Source organism: Eulemur rufifrons, chromosome 6 (assembly GCF_041146395.1).
Source record: "Eulemur rufifrons isolate Redbay chromosome 6, OSU_ERuf_1, whole genome shotgun sequence".
NCBI classification, from domain to species: Eukaryota; Metazoa; Chordata; class Mammalia; order Primates; family Lemuridae; genus Eulemur; species Eulemur rufifrons.
The window spans coordinates 26,170,745-26,178,603 of NC_090988.1; the positions used below are offsets into that span (position 1 = coordinate 26,170,745).

The 7,859-nt window shown below is 38.2% G+C and overlaps 1 pseudogene; it reads left to right on the forward strand.

Moving 5' to 3' along the window:
• Nucleotides 1–3,724: 3,724 nt before the first annotated feature.
• On the forward strand, nt 3,725–4,213 carry LOC138383856 (rRNA N6-adenosine-methyltransferase METTL5 pseudogene; annotated as a pseudogene).
• The last annotated feature ends 3,646 nt before the right edge of the window (nt 4,214–7,859 follow it).

A 7,859-nucleotide genomic window follows, 5' to 3' on the forward strand; every position in this document is an offset into this window, starting at 1 on the left:
TGGTTCTCTTCCCCTGTCACTGTGGTCCCCAACCCCTAGGCTGAGGGTCCGTGGTCTATGGCCTGTTAGGAACCAGGCTGCACAGCAGGAGGTGAGTGGCGTGTCAGCCAGCAAAGCTTCATCTGTATTTACAGCCGCTCCCCATGGCTCACATCACTGCCTGAGCTCCACCTCTTGTCAGATCAGTGGCAGCATTAGTTGCAGGAAAACAAGCTCAGGGCTCCCACTGATTCTGCATTATGGTGAGCTGTATAATTATTTCATTATATATTACAATGTAATAATAATGGAAACAAAATGCACAATAAATGTAATGCACTTGAATCATCCCAAAACCATTGCCCCCTCACCACCCCCCAACCTCCTCGCCTCCACCTGTGGAAAAATTGTCTTCCATGAAACCCATCCCTGGTGCCAAAAGGGTTGGGGACCGCTGCCCTATCACAATCACTCCAATATGCATACACCTCCACACACATCCACATTCTCGCACACACACAGGGCTCATTTTCTCAGGACCTCTTGAGGCCACGTGCTCCAGGCCAGTCAAACATTCAGCTCGGAATAAACCTCTTCAAATTATTTTACAGAGTTTAGGTCTTTTTCCATTAACATCTTAAAACTTGCGTCATGCATTTCCACTTATATACGACACATAAAACACATGAAATCCTACCAAAATAAGAGGAAAGAAATCAGAAAGGCACAAATCCACAAGAATAAGGGCAGCAGAAGTACACACGAGATGTCAGCAGAATTCTGGAAGCTGAAAGGGATGGACAGGGGGTAAGCAACTCAGCCTACTAGATAGACTAAGCCTGCAGTGGCGGACGTGAGTCAGGAGCAATACAATTTAGAGCACAGAATCTCAGTCACATTCGGGAGTTACAGGTGTCCAGTTCCTCCAAAAATGGGAATGAAGGATGAAGCCAAAACAGGAGGCTTAGTTGAAAGTTTTCATAGAATTAGATAGGGCTTAGGTCTCCACCGTCCATATTAAAACAATGTAGAGCCATAAGGTATAAATTGTAATCAAAGTCTGAGTTTTATAAAAGTATAGATATAGCCAGAAGTTAACCAGCCATTGTTCCCTAACTTCCTTGCTGCTGTAAATGGTTACTGCTTAATGGCACTATCCTCCCTGATGGGCCTGAGATTTGTCCCTTCCCTCACTATTATATAGATAACATTGCTGTTGCTGTAAATTCTAAGACCTGGTCTTTGAGGTATTTTTCAGACTCTGCATTCCAGGGGGATCTTACTGACGCCAACCAGACCCGTGGATAGGCGTGGGAATGGATCCAACAACCCTGAAACCCCCTACCCTGGAAATCTCCCACCTGAAAAGATGATTTCTGTGTCCCAACCCTATCAGGTTCATCCCTTGCTAATCAGCAGACCCAATTCCCTAACTCTTTGCCAAACCACCTTTAAAAGCTTTAGCCCCCAAATTCTCAGGGAGATGGATTGGAGAAATTACTCCCATCTCCTTGTCTTGAGAAATAAAGCTCTTTCTCTACTGCAACCCCTGCTGTCTCAGTATATTGGCCCTCACTGGGTGGAGGGCAAGGGACCCAGTTGGGCCGTAACAATAACTCTTCTCCAGTCTATCAAAGGAGGTGGGATTTACTCATAAAAAGGTTGAGCTAGAGAAGCTCTAAACTTGGCAATGCAAGAAAATGAGATTGTGTTGCCATGTTGAATACAAGGAGGTTACATAAAAGTCTACAGGGTAAATGTGAGATCCCTGCCAGCCTTCTTCTCCAGCTCAACTCCCAGAACAGAGGCAACCAGCGTACTACTCCTCAGATAGGATAGCAGAGGATTTGCCTCTTAGGAAACTAACCAACCAGAGACACATGTAGCTCTTCCTCAACGAAGCATTAGCTCCCAATGCTCCTGTGAAGCAGATGGCCAACAAGCCCCATCCGGGCATAGAGAGCATTTTAGTGCCTCGCACTTAAATATGAACAGATAACCAAAGATTATCAGACAATCAAGGGAAGTTTCTAACACGAATTGCAGAGACCCAAAGCAAAGAAAGAGGGAAGAAAGGGGAATGTGGAAGAAACAGAGATAACAAAAAGGGAAGAAAACTACCAAAACATCATAATTAATTTTCATAGATACAAGAAAAATATTACACTCATGAAATAGGAGGCAGGAATCAATAAAAAGGAACATTGAAAGAATAAGGAAATGTTCTTGGAAATTTTATAAAGATGTCAGAAATGAAAGACAAAGTGAAGAAATCTCCCAGATTTGAAGGAATCTGCAAGAAGAAATTGTCAAAAGATGAAAAATCATGAGAAAAAGGTTCAACATCCAAATAGCAGAGATTCCATAGAGAAAGAAAAGTGAAAATGTCAGTGAAGAAATTATCAAAGAACCAACACAGGAAACTCCAAGAACTGAAGAGCACCGGTGAGTCTCCAGCTGAAAAGGACTTACAAGGTACCCAGCTCCTTGAATAACAAAAGATTCTCACCAAAGCACATCACGGTGAGGTTTTACAAATAAAATTTTCCAGAGGGGGAACAATAACAAACAGGTCACATAGAAAGGACCAAGAATCAGAAGCATTCAATTTGTCAGTAGGAACACAGAAGCACACACACAAAAAATTCTTTCTTATCCAGATTTCTGCACTTAGCCAAAATATTAAATGTGATGGGGGAATAAAGACAATTTCAGAGATACAAGTCTTCCATGTATCTCCCAAGCATGCCCTTTGGGAAGCCCCTGAGGGAAGCATTCCACCAAAAGGAACGTGGAGAATGACAAAGACATTGGACCCAGGAATCAGAAAATCCCATACAGGAGAAAGGTAAAAGAATTTCTTAGAATGACGGTGAATGGAAGTCTCTTCACAATAATCTTAACTGTTCAGAGTTCAAGAGGACTTAAGAAAGGATATCTCCATGAAAAAACTGGAACTGACAGATTATTTGACATATATAAATGTATGGAGAAAGTATTCACAGTTCTGTTGGTTGGGGATAATTTGTGATATGCATAACAGAAAACAAGCAAATAAAAACATTTCAGTTACTAATTCTTGAAGAAACAAAAAGTTATACAAATAAAAAATAGTAAGCTATAAATAAAATTTACATTGTCAAAATAAACATTGTATATTTATTTAATCAAAAATAGTGATATGGGGAAAACTGAAGAAGGAGAAATTTTGTGTGTAAGAGTTAGGTATGAATGTTAAATCTTCATTTCTATAGAAGAAAATCAGTGGATCTGATACTTTTAATACGTTGAGAAATAGCAGTCTAAACAGTTATTTAGAATTAAAGTGGAACACATCAGAAGAAACAGTTAAAAGAATTAAAGTGGGTGTTCTTGAAAAACAGAAATCTGGAGTAGAGATATTAATAGATTAGAGCATGAGGACTGCTGTTTTCCTATTATAAGTCTTCTGGTACTATGATGTTTTAAATCACATGTTTTTACTTTGATATAAACAGAACTTAAATTTTAAAAAGATGCCATTGGGCAGTACTTTCAGCCCAGGCAGAGGCACCGGGTGCCTCTTGAGTTAATGGTCCCCTGCAGGGTTGTGTGTCTGTAGTTCCAGGGGGCCGAGGCAGGAGGACTGCTTGAACCCTGGAGTTTGAGGCTGCAGTGTGCTATGATGATCACGCCTATGAATAGCCACTGCACTCCAGCCTGGGCAATGCACGGAGACCACATCTCAAAAAACAAATAAAAATAAATGAAGAAACTAAGGCTTAAGAAATTAAAGAATTGCCTGCAACAAGTGAGTAGACTCAAAATAACCCAAGCTACTTCTAGAACAGTATCCAACCAGGACACACATTGTATGTGTGTGTTGGATTTGACAGAGAGGAAGATGCATAGAAAATATTTATTATAATAGAAATGTGAAAGAGCTTAAATTAACAAATGTTGACATGGTTCAATGTGATGTATACTCATTAGCTAAAGGAATGTCCAAGTCATTTGATACAGTAATTATGAATCCTCCATTTGGGACCAAAAATAATAGAGGTACATATTATTCAGAGGCTTTTCTGAAAACTGCATTGGAAGTGGCAAGAATATTCTTTTCACAAATCCTCAGAACATATTCAAAAGAAGGCTGCAGAATGAAAAATCAAGATAGATATTATTGCAGAACTGTAAATTTCATAAAAAGAAATCAGTGGACACTGAAGTAGACCTAATTCAGTTTTCTTTTTAAAAATCTCCAAAACCAAAAGCAACTTAAAACCTAATTAAGATAAATAAAAAATTTGTTTACAAAAAAAGTGCCACAAATTATAGATATTTTCCCTAGGGGTATAATAGTAAAATATTGATAACATATTTTTTAAAAGTCATTATCTTTTAGAGATACATACTGAAATATTTACAAATGAAATGATATGGTGTCTGGGATTTGCTTCAAAATAAAATGAGTGGACAGAGAGTAGCATGAGGGATCAAACAGCACTGGCTATGAGTTGATGATTTTTAACTATTGGGATTCATTATACTATCCTGTCTACTTTTGGATATATATAACATAACATTTTCCAAGTAAAAAGTTATCCCCCAAAAAAGGTGCCATCCATAAAATAGAGAATCACTGCAAGTATCCTAGGCATTTTGTTTTTTTTTTTTACAGGCTACGATGATTAGCACCTGAGTTTGTTCATAACATAAGTTTGAGGTCAATCTGCTACTCTTTAGTAGCTTTGGGAGACTATGAAACAACAATGAAAAGGAATTTGGTATGGAACCCACATCATTTCTGTGACTGACTTAATTCTCTTACAGTCTTTTTGTATCTTCCAGTCTAGAGCACCCAGTATGCTGTTAGGCATAGTCATTTTAAAAAGAATTAGTCATTGAGCTTTTTTCTTAGTGGTACAAAATATATTAATGATACTGTGTATCAAGGACACCTTAGAATCAGTGAAATATGATAGATGAGCAGAAAAAAATAGCAATTAAAACATGACACACTCTAACAATGCTTCCTAATTTCATAAATGTTTAAATGAAGGAAAAAATTTGCCTCTTAGAATTGATGACACACAATATTTATTTTCCTGGAAAGTATCCTTTCTTATCCCAATTCTTCATCTCCATACTCAGTCTTTAGAACCAGTAGATCCATAGAATTATATCTGTCTCTACCTCAAGTTTGCCCGTAGTGTCCCCACCTCATCCTACTTGTCCCATAGCACTGGTTTGAAAATATCAGCTTTGTATGTCTCTCCTTCTGTCCAATGCCAAGCAAGGTGCTTTGTCCATAAACACTCAGAGAATGAATAAACATTTCCTTTTGTACCATACCTTTCAGAGTGCTGTGTGCTCATTAGGTCCTAGCGAAGGACTAGTTTGCCTATGTAGACAAGGACTTGCACCCTGTACCAGTCAAGGTTTATCATTGCAAGAAATAGAAACTAGCTCTGCCTGTCTAAGCAGAGTAGGAATTTGTTCTGAAGGAACCCACAGAATGTCCAGATGGGCTTGAGAACGGGGTTTGGAGGCTATGTAGCCAAAAATAATGCTTAAAATGATGACACAGAACTGGCCCAGAAAAGACACCTCTACTGCCACCACTGGGCACAGACTGGAGCTGGCTCCACTGCCCCTCCAGCAGGAGCACTGCCAACTGGATCATCTGGTACTAAGGCAGAGTCTGGGTCATGGGCCCAGGCCTATGGTACAAGCATGTCTGGGAAAGGAGGCATCTGGCACTTTCAGCTCTGATAGTGGGGAGGGGGCTCTGTCTCATAATGTAAGAGAGCCCCTGTGGTAGTTAATTTTGTGTGTCAGCTTGACTGGGCCAAGGGATGCCAGATTAAACATTATTTCTGGGTGCATCTGTGAAGGTGTTTTGGAGAAGATAAGCATTTGAATTGGTGGACTCATTAAGTAGATTGCCTTCCTCAGTATGGGTGGACATCATCCAAACCACTGAGGGCCTGAATAGGACAAAAAGGCAGAGGAAGGAGGAATTCACCCCTTTTTGCTTCCTGCCTGCCTGCTGAGAGGGAACATTGATCTTTTCTTGCCCTTGGACTGGAATTCTACCACTAGCTTTCCTGGGTCTCCAGTTGGCAGACAGCAGATTGTGGGACTTCTCGGCTTACATAATTGAATGAGCCAATTCCTCATAATAAATCCCTTCATATTGGTTCTGTTTCTCTGGAGAACCCTGACTAATACAGCCCTCAATATGGGAAAGGGGTTCAGATGGCATTGTTTAAAAGGAATGACAAGTGTCCACTTACACTACAAACAAATACCGTCAAAAGCCAAAACACGATGCAGACTAGTAATAGAGTACACATAGAGTACACTCAGAGTGAATGTATGTTTATCTACTTTGATTAGGTAGACAATCTTATTTTAGAACTTGGACACAAGCCTATTTTATGGCTATTCAAAATATGTATCATTTTGAACTAAGAATTTCAAATATGATTTTAGATAATTGAAGAGTACCTAGAAATAGCCTCTTTAATTTAACCTAGTCATAGTCACGGAGTAGATGCACTTATTTTAAGTTATGATTGATTAATTACCTAGGGAATAACTATTAAGTGGAAAGACTAAAGTTATATATTCATTATCAATCAAGGAAATGATATACAATAGTTATCTATTATATTAATGTTGCCAAGCTGAATTAGACATTGGCAGATTCGTGTATAAGTGCCTGGGAGCTCAATTTAAACTACATGATCAGATTTAGGAGGTGCTTTGAAGGTCATGTAAGCCAATGTCCTGCCCAGTAAAGGCATTCTCTTTTCTTGACAGGTGGCTCAAAATTCATCACTTTCTGTACAGTCTGTTATATTTTTTATTTCTGACCTTATTTGATCTTGATTCTATTCATCTATGAATCCAACCAAAGTACAGTGTTAATTTCTTCTGTACTGTTAGCTAACACTCAAGTGAACTAATACTATTTTTTAAAACCCAAACTGTTGGTAAACTAGGACTTCCACACCATATCCTTGGCAACTAATTTTAGAACCTAAATGAACCTCGCATCCATCCTTTTAAAATATTATCTTAGTTTTAGTCCTTGCTCTGGGCTAAGAGATATCAAATTTAATCCTGATTGTCATCCAAATTCACTACTACTTTGAGCTTTGCATTATGATCTATGTATATCTGAGTTCTTGATAAAACCGTAGAAATGTTATGGTCGAGTAAAGAGCTCTAAAGTAGGCCAATAGAAACCACCTTCTGTGTTGGCTTTTATACCTATGATCATTCTTTGAATATAGCTGATCAACCCAGTTATGAGGCCAAATCCCAGACCTCATTTCTGTATCTCACCCACAAAGATTACTCATGAGGCTAGTTGAATGATGTGTCCCCAAAGGATTATGTATATATAAAAATTTGATGAGTCTGGCTCTATTTTAAATACCCCAGGTTATCTACAATTTAAAGAAATAATAGAGGAAATTTTGGTACAGCATAGAACTCTTTACTGAAACAAAAACTATAACCCAATAAATCTGTTTCGTAAGTCTTGATTTTCATATATTGGGTTCACATATTGGACTACATACATATTATACCTGAGACAGAATATGAAAGTCAAAATTCTATGTGAGGTATTTCAATCAAGGCTTTTAAAATGATGACTAATGATGTGCATAACATACATTTTAATTAAGACACCTTTGATAAATGTTTACCATTCTCTTAAAATGTACAATTAAACTTCTTAACTAAAAGCAATTTTAAAGCTTTTTGCTAATTTAAATGGATTCTAAAGCCAAAGAAAATCTGAAATTAAAATGTAAGTGTTCTACTGGAATATAGGATCTTCAGAAAATCTGACTTCCAAATTCTGAAGGGTCGAATATTCCTAT